The 9,037-nt window shown below is 42.1% G+C and overlaps 1 pseudogene; it reads right to left on the bottom strand.

The window, feature by feature from the left end:
* Positions 1-245: 245 nt before the first annotated feature.
* LOC150059628 (periphilin-1-like) lies at positions 246-8,765 on the bottom strand (annotated as a pseudogene).
* Positions 8,766-9,037: the final 272 nt, after the last annotated feature.

The raw sequence follows: 9,037 nt of genomic DNA, 5'->3' as shown, positions 1-9,037 counted from the left end.
CTTATCAAAGCTCACCAAATAACCATCTTTTTGGGGGGTGGGGCGGGGGGGAAGGTGGAGCAGTCGTAGAGGCAGGGAATATGAACTAGGTGGCTTTGTGTTTAGAAAAAAATAATAAAAATATTTATTTTAGATGTTTAACTAACTAAATTGGAACTGTGGCCAAATAAGTATCTCTTTATAACAAAAGTTCTATACATTATGGATTTACACAAATCCAGAAGTGGAGGAGGGAGGGCGGTTACATCTAGAAACATTTCTTTCTTTATTTTGCCTGAACACTAATTCTTCTAAAAAGGCTCTCCAAAATCTTGAGCAGAATTATCATATTCTGCAATGAAATTCTTTAGTTCTTCAACACACCACTCACCTATTTCATGTAAATTCTGCCTCAGTACAAACTGTATCAACTGTTCTAATGATGGATCTTTTTCTTTTTTTAATATATTTTTTATTGTAATTAATAAAAGGGTTACATGATATTTGCCAGATAGAAGGTGCATTAATTCACTTACATTGATAACCTTTCACATGTCTTGGTATCCATTACCCTCCCCTCACCCCTCCATCCCCCCCACCCTCCTCTTGGTTTTCCCCCCTTGCCTATCAAATTTCCAATAACCAAATACAAATAAATCCAATGTATCAGATAACAAAGTGAGATACTGTACCCAAGGGACAGCAAAGGAGATGAGAGATAACAGTAGATTAAGGACAACAATCATTCGTTATATGGCTTTTGTTTCAATATCCTGGAGGTCCTTTCAATTAGCTTCATACTATATGGCCTTATGTATCAAGGTTTTGCTCTATTGCAGATTTCTGCTAGTACAGCCCAAGGTTTCCACTGATTATGACAAATGAGGGAAACCATTGAGCCTAAGTTCCTTTGAGTTTGGCTTACTTCACTCAATAGGATTTTTTCGAAGTCTTTTCATTTCCTAACAAATGGGTCGATGTCGTTTTTTCTGACAGCAGCATAGAATTCCATTGTGTACAAATACCACAACTTGTTGATCCACTCATCAACTGAGGGACATCTAGGTTGGTTCCATATCTTTGCTATGGTGAATAATGCTGCAATGAACATTGTTGTGCTAGTGGATTTAGTATGCCCTAGTTTCTGGATGGTTGGGTAAATGCCAAGTAGTGGGATTGCTGGATCATAGGGGAGTTCTATGTTTAGCCTTTTGAGGCATTGCCATACTGCTTTCCATAGTGGTTGAATGAGTTTGCACTCCCACCAACAGTGTAGTAGTGATCCCTCCTGGCCACATCCCCTCCAGCATCTGTTATTATTCGTTTTCCTGATCCTGGCCATTCTAACTGGAATGAGGTGGAATCTTAGAGTTGTTTTGATTTGCATTTCTTTTATGACCAGAGATGTTCAGCATTTCTTCATGTGTCTATAGGCCATTTTTGTTTCTTCTTCAGAGAAGACTCTCTTTAAGTCTTTGGCCCATTTTTTAATGGGATGGTTGTTACTTTGGAGATTAGTTTTGGATTGATTCGATTTTTTGAGCTGTTGATATATTTTAGATACTCTGTAGGCTTCCCAATTAGTTTACTAGCTATGTCCTTTGCCATACAAAAGCTCTGCAGTTTAATGCAGTCCCACTTATCCAGCCTTTCTCTGATTTGTTGTGATTCTTGGTCCTTATTAAGAAAGTTTCGACCTGTGCCAAGGAGGCCTAGTGTATCTCCTATTCCTTCTTGTAAAGTTTTCAGAGTGTCATCTTTTACCTCCAGGTCTTTGATCCATTTGGAGTTAATTCTAGTGCAGAGTGACAAAGAAGGATCCAACTTTAGTTTTCTGCAGGTGCTTAACCAGTTCTGCCAGCACAACTTGTTGAAGAGGCTGTCTTTCTTCCATGCTATTTTTTTGGCTCCCTTGTCAAAGATTAGGTGGCCATAGGTCTGTGGTTTAGTATCTGGGTCCTCAGTTCTATTCCATTGGTCTTCAGGCCTGTTCTTGTGTCAGTACCAAGCTGTTTTGATAATTATAGCCCTGTAATAGAGTCTAAAGTTTGGAATTGAAATTCCTCCAGCGCTGTTCTTTCTGCAAAGAAGTTTTTTTGCTCTACGGGGTCTTTTATTATTCCATATGAAATTTTGGATTGCCTCTTCTATTTCTTTAAAGAATGCCATTGGGATATTGATGGGTATTGTGTTGAATTTGTAGATAGCCCTTGGCAAGATTGTCATTTTCACAATGTTGATTCTTCCAATCCAGGAGCATGGGAGGTTTTTCCATTTCCTTAGTTCTGCTTTAATTTCCTTTTTTAGGGTTTTAAAGTTTTCATCAAAAAGGTCCTTTACATTCTTAGTTAAGGTAATTCCTAGGTACTTTATTTTCTTTGAGGCTATTGTGAAAGGAGTTGCTTTCCTGATTATTGCCTCGTTCTTCTCACTGTTGGTGTAGAGGAAGGCAGTTGATTTTTGAGGGTTAATTTTATACCCTGCTACCCTTCCAAAGTTTTGAATCAGCTCAAGGAGCTTGGGAGTAGAGTCTATAGGATTCTTTAAATACAGAATCATGTCATCTGCAAAGAGGGATAGTTTTATTTCCTCTTTCCCTACTTGGATCCCCTTTATGCTTGCTTCTTGCCTTATTGCACTGGCTAGGAATTCTAATACTATGTTAAACAGGAGTGGAGAGAGTGGGCATCCTTGTCTCGTTCCTGATTTTAGAGGGAATGGCTTTAGATTTTCACCATTAAGTGTAATACTAGCAGTGGGTTTGTCATACACAGCCTTTATTATATTGAGGAATGTTCCATGGATTCCTAGTTTCTCCAGAGCTTTTAACATAAAGGGGTGTTGGATCTTGTCAAATGCCTTTTCTGCATCTATTGAGACATTCATGTGATTTTTGTCCTTGCTCCTGTTGATGTGTTGAATTATATTAATTGATTTGCGTATGTTGAACCAGCTTTCCTCCCTATGATGAATCCAGTTTGATCATAGTGTATAATTTTTTTGATGAGTTGTTGTAGACGGTTGGCCAGTATTTTATTGAGAAGTTTTGCATCGATGTTCATCAAAGAAATAGGTCTATAGTTCTCTTTCTTTGATGAATCTCTGTCTGATTTGGGGATGAGGGTTATACTGGCTTCATAGAATGAGTTTGGTAAAGAACCTTCATTTTCAATTTTGTTGAAGAGCTTGAGGAGTATTGGTGTGAGCTCTGCTTTGAAGACCTTATAGAATTCAGCTGTGAATCCATCTGGCCCTGGGCTTTTCTTAGGTGGAAGTTCTCTAATTGCCATTTCTATTTCAGAGCTTGAAATAGGCCTGTTGAGTTGGGTTAGTTCTTCTTGGTTCAGTGTGGGTATGTTAATATTGGCTAGGAATTCATCCATTTCTTTTAGATTCTCAAATTTGTTGGTGTAAAGGTTTGAGAAGTATTCCCTCATGATATTCTGGATCTTGGTAATTTCTGTCGTGATTTTACCATTTTCGTCTGCAATATTGTTTATTTCGATATGCTCTCTTCTTTTTTTGGTAAGATTTGCTAAGGGTTTGTCAATTTTGTTAGTTCTTTCAAAGAACCAACTCCTTGTTTTGTTGATTCTTTCTATAGTTTTTTTGGATTCCAGATCATTTAATTCTGCTTTGATTTTAATAATTTGCTTTCTTCTACTGGGATTAGGGTTGGTCTGTTGCTCTTTTTCCAGGAGCTTAAGGTGAGACATTAACTTGTTGGTTTGCGATTTTTCCAACTTGTTGTTGTAGGCACTCAGCACTATAAATTTTCCTCTGAGTACTACCTCTGCTGTGTCCCAGAGGAGTCGGTATTTTGTGTGCTTCTTATTGTTAAATTTCATAAACTGTTGGATTTCTGTTCTGATCTCTTCGATGACCCATTGGTGATTCAACAATGTGTTGTTCAGTCTCCATGAGTTACAGGGTTTTCGTTGGTGGAGATGTGTGTTCAGTTCCAATTTGATGCCTTTGTGGTCTGAGAGCGTGCAGGGAATAATTTCAGTGTTTCTGAATCTGTTCAGGTTTGTTTTATGGCCTAAGATGTGGTCTATTTTGGAAAATGTTCCATGTGCTGCTGAGAAAAGCGTATATTGTGTTGTTGCTGGGTGGAATATTCTGCAGATGTCTGTTAGATCTAGTTGGTCTATATAGTTGTTCAGTTCTAAGGTTTCTCTGTTGAGTTTTTGCCTTGTTGATCTGTCCATAGGTGAGAGTGGTGTGTTAAAATCACCGACAATCACTGTGTTTCGATCTATGCATGGTTTCAGTGTAAGTAAAGTTTGCTTGATGAAGTTCGGAGCTCCGATATTGGGTGTGTAAATATTTAGGATCGTTATGTCTTCCTGGAGGAAAGACCCCTTTCCTCCTTCTTTGTCTTTTCTTACTAATTTTAGTTTGAAGTCTATTTTATCTGATATGAGAATGGCAACTCCAGCCTGTTTATGGGGGCCATTAGCTTGATAGAGTTTATTCCAATCTCTCACTTTCAAAAGATGATTGGTTTTTTTGGGTAAGATGTGTCTCTTGAAGACAGCAGAACGATGGCTGTTGCTTTTTGATCCAACTAGACAGTCTATGCCGTTTAATTGGAGAGTTAAGTCCATTGATATTGAGAGTTAGGATTGAGAGATATTTATTAGTTCCTACCATTTTTAAAAGCTTTTATTTGGGCCTGTGTCTTGACAGTTCTTGTGGTCCTTAGATGGTATGCTGTTTAGGTGCCATTTCTTTCCCTATATTGCATTTATTTTGGTTTTCTATGTATAGAACATCTTTGAGGATTCTCTGTAGTGTTGGTTTTGTTGCTACATATTGTTGCAGCTTTTCCCTGGAATTGAATATTTTTAAGGTTCCCTCAGTTATGAATGAGAGCTTAGCTGGGTACGGTATTCTTGGTTGGTAGTTATTTGACTTCAGGGCATGAGATATTTGTTTCCAGTCACTCCTTGCTTGCATGGTCTCTGCTGAGTAATCTGGGGTTATTCTTATTGGTTTGTCTTTATAAGTTACTGATCCCTTTTCCCTGGTTGCCGTTAGGATTCTTTCTTTGGTTTCTATTGATCCAGTTCGGATCACAATGTGGCGGTGGGATGTTCTTTTCTGGTCAGGTTTGTTTGGGGTACTAAAAGCTTCTTGTATCTGGATGGGCCTGCCCTTCTGGATATTTGGAAAAATCTCTGAGATGATTCCCTGAAGGGTATTTCTAATACCATTGACCTCTTTCTCCAGACCCTCCTCAATACCAATTAGCCTTTAATTAGGCTTCCTAATTGTATCTTGGACCTCCTGAAGTGCTCTCTCATATTTCCTAGATTTGGATTGACTCGTTTTCTGTTCTTTCTCTATAATAACTAAATTATCTTCAGCCCCAGAAATTCTCTCCTCTGCATTGTCTAACCTGCTATCAAAGCTATCTACTTTATTCTTCATCTCCCTTGCTTCTAATTGTTCATTTTTGATGCCTTGCATCTCTTCTTTTAGATCATGTATGGATTTCTTTAGCTCCTTGATTTCCTTTTGAGTGGTTAGCTCAATAGCTTTATTTTCTTTGGACATTTGCTGGAGTTCAGTCACTTTTTTATTTGTGGATTCTATGAATTCATCCATCTTTCTTTGAAAAACCTTTATTATGGCCTCCTTTATGGCTTCTTCTTTTTCACTTATCACCTTGTTTATGGTTTCCTCTTGTTTAGCTATGGCTTCCTCCCTTATCTCTTTCTTTATATTTTCACATTTTTCATTAATGATGTATAGCACTTACATTTGTATAGCACTTGGAAGACTCTCCTCTAGGTTTGCCAGTGACTGTTTCATTGTCTGTTTACATTGGGTGAGGATGTTGTTTCTTGATTTGACATTTTTCTTGAGTTTCTTGTTCTACCCATTTGAAAATGGGAGCAAGATTAATACTAAACACGATTATAGTTTTTCAGATATAACCAACCTAGACCTCTGTAGCTGGCAGACACTAGATGTTCACAATTTTTGATTGGTGTTATCACTCTTTCTTTTTGTGTACTTACAGACCAGTCTAATACAACCACTGATAAGCGATTTATACCCAGAACAATAAGTCTCTCAATCCAATCTCTATTGTCTATAAGTACCTCTGAGCCTAGAGAATAATTAAATACCTAGACATACAGTATTGCTCAACAGCCATAAAGTGTAGATCCATGCATTATAAGGGTTGAAAGATGAGCAGAGGACCAAAGTTAGAAAAATAGAATGAGAGAGTTCAGGGGAGGTATAAGAGGATTAACGTAGGAGTGTAAGAATATTGTAGTAATGAAGAAAAGGTATAGCGTAAGGATAACTGACCTAAGTTGGTAAGTAGGTAGCGTATTTAAGTACAAAATTTGGAAAGTATTAGAATAAAACTTATGTGTTGCTGCACGACTAGCTCTTAGCCCAACCAGTGGTCTCACAGTGGACCATGGGGATGGATCTGCGAGCTTCTGTCTGAGCGCGGTTGGCAGACGTTTTCCTGTGCTGCTTCCAGGGGCGGCCCCAAGCCAAGGGTCTGGGGATTGAGAGTTTCCAGGGGCTCTCAGCAGGACCAGAAGGAGACCCCTCTGTTCCCAGCGGCGGTGCCCAGCTGAGGACATGGGCTCCAAGGGCAGAGCTGCACCTTTCTGATTCTCAGAAGGGGAGCTTGGCTGCTGGTCGGCCCTTCAGATCCCTGCTGTTTCCACTGCTTTGTCAGAGTCTGTGACTGTGGGGGGGCCCTGGGTGCTGTCTTGCTCAGGATTCCCAGCTGGAGGATGCCCCACTCAAGAATTGAGGGGGGGGCAGATGCTGGCTCCTATTTTCCCACAACCCCTACCCACTGTTGTAAGGCAGGGTCCCAACGCCCTCCACTCTCCAGATCCAGTGGCCTGGGAGAGGAGCCTGGTTGGCCGGTGGGAGCTGGGACAGCTCCGCCTCCCCTGGTGGGGTGCTGAGTCTTAGGGTCCGCCCACCTGTCAGTCTCCAGTCAGAGGGCTGGGAGATGAGCCCGTTGGGCTGGTGGGAGTTGGGACAGCTCCGCCTCTCTTGGTGGGGTGCTGGGTCTTAGGTTGCCCACCTGTCCATCTCCAGTCAATGGCCTGAGGGAGGGGGCTGTTGAGGGAAGGGACAGGATTCTAAATTCCTTGCCCCCCTGCTCCTGCCAGTCTTTCTTGGGCGGGGTGGAGGGGTCTGAGTTAAGTTCTATTGCTTGGCACCCTCTCTGCTTTCCCGATGTGTTTGGGGACGTGCTGTATTACTCACGCTTCTGCATCCCTCTGCAGGTGTTCCACGGTGGTGGGGAGTCTTTCACTCCCCTCGGGTCTCCTCTGCCGCCTGCGTTCCGAGTCTGGGTTCCGCTGCTTGCTGTTCTGGTTCCGTGTCTGGGTTCTGCTGCTTCCAGGGCTTGCTGGCCTGGTCCTGTGCTGGCTTCTGCAGCGTTTGGGCTGGCCACCCGGCTCCCTCAGGTGCCCTCCACCGCCGCTTTTCATGGCTTGGAGCCGGAGGAGAGAGGTGGGGGAGGGGTCCTCGCGTTCCGAATTCTTTGAGAAAGTTGGATGTGAGCTTTATCTGGATTTCTTTTCCGGTTTGAGTCCTTCTCCGTTGCTTTTTGAGTTTGTTGTTGTGGATTTCTTAGGATAATTGGCTCGTGGGACTCCCTGGTTCTCTCTTTTTGTGAGAGAGAGCTAGGCAGTGTCCCTATTGTCTCGGCGCCATCTGCCATACTCTAACTTGATGGATCTTTTTCAATAAGCATTTTCACCATCATCCCGAAAGTTTCCCAGTTTTGCCAGTAAACCTGCTTGATCTCTTTGGTTTTTGATGCCATTGCTTTAGAGCGACTGTTTAGCTGGCTGTCTTCAAATAATTCCTTCCCATCTGTTGTGTTCGACTCAGGTTCTTCGGGCTGGTCAATTAATAATGGTGCAGCAGGTATAGTCTCAAACTCAGAAATGTCAGGCAAGTTACTCTCATCGGACTTCTCTAACTTTTCCACAGCCTACTTGCTTACAGCCTCAGCCAGTTCCTTTTCGGTTAACCTAGTGGGTTTGTCTAACACCTTTGAAGAAGGAACTGCTGAAGAGCTTGAAGGTGAAGTGTCTCGTGATGTTTTCAAAGACTGAGCAGATCTCTCTTTACCTCTTTCTGGATTTCCTTCACTCTGCTGTTTGTAGGAGGCACCCGCACACACAGGCTTTCTATGCTGTGACTGGTGGAATGAGTATGACTTGCTCCGTTCTGGAGAGTAGCCCCTGCTGCTGCCACTGGAGCCAGACCTGCTGTGTGGAGAGTCCTTTCGACCCACCAAGTGATTCTCTGAAAAAATGGAGACTCCCTTTTATGGGGAGAATGGTCCCGTGAATAATGGGAAGAGTAGAAACTTTTCCTTCTAAAGCCATCTCTTGTGTCCCTGTACTCAGGCTGTCGGCTTGTAGAATGATTATCTCTACTCCATGTACAGCCAGATTCATCTCCTCTGTGAGGTAGAACATTCCTTCAATCACGAGAAAAACTGCGGCCCTTGTCATAGTCTCGGTAATCAACATGACTGTAATATCTATTGTAGCTTCCTTCATCAGGTCTGTCTAGTAGTGGAGGTCTCTTTTCTAGCAGTGGAGGTCTCTTTTCTAGCAGTGGTGATTTCTTTGGCACAATATTAACTACTCTATTGTAGGCATCACTGGTGTGATTCCGAGGCGGCCCTCTTTCTCTGGGGAGCCTTTCATAGTCATACATCCCCTCAGACCACATTTCATCCTTTCTGTAAGCCAATCTTGGGCGAAAACCCAGTATAGAAGGGATCTGAAGCAGGGGAGATTGGGCTGGCCACATGTATGCCAAAAGAATTAGCTGTGAGTGGTCCTTTGATGGGCGCTGAGGTACAGATGCCTCAAAATTCAGCTTGTACACTTGGGTAGATTGCACTTCTGTCCCTCTTAGAAGACGAAGACTATGGCATTGGCTTCAATCTGGATTGATTGTGGAGGTTCCAGGTCAGGGCTCTGAGTTCCAATCTGCTGACACGCAGACTCCCAAGGAGGAGAGTAAGAGGCCTGGTCTTGGA

Source organism: Megascapheus bottae, chromosome 8 (assembly GCF_031878675.1).
Source record: "Megascapheus bottae isolate mThoBot1 chromosome 8, mThoBot2.hap1, whole genome shotgun sequence".
NCBI classification, from domain to species: domain Eukaryota; kingdom Metazoa; phylum Chordata; class Mammalia; order Rodentia; family Geomyidae; genus Megascapheus; species Megascapheus bottae.
Note: the sequence above shows the minus strand (reverse complement) of the source record. Positions and strands in the feature narration are given on the sequence as shown.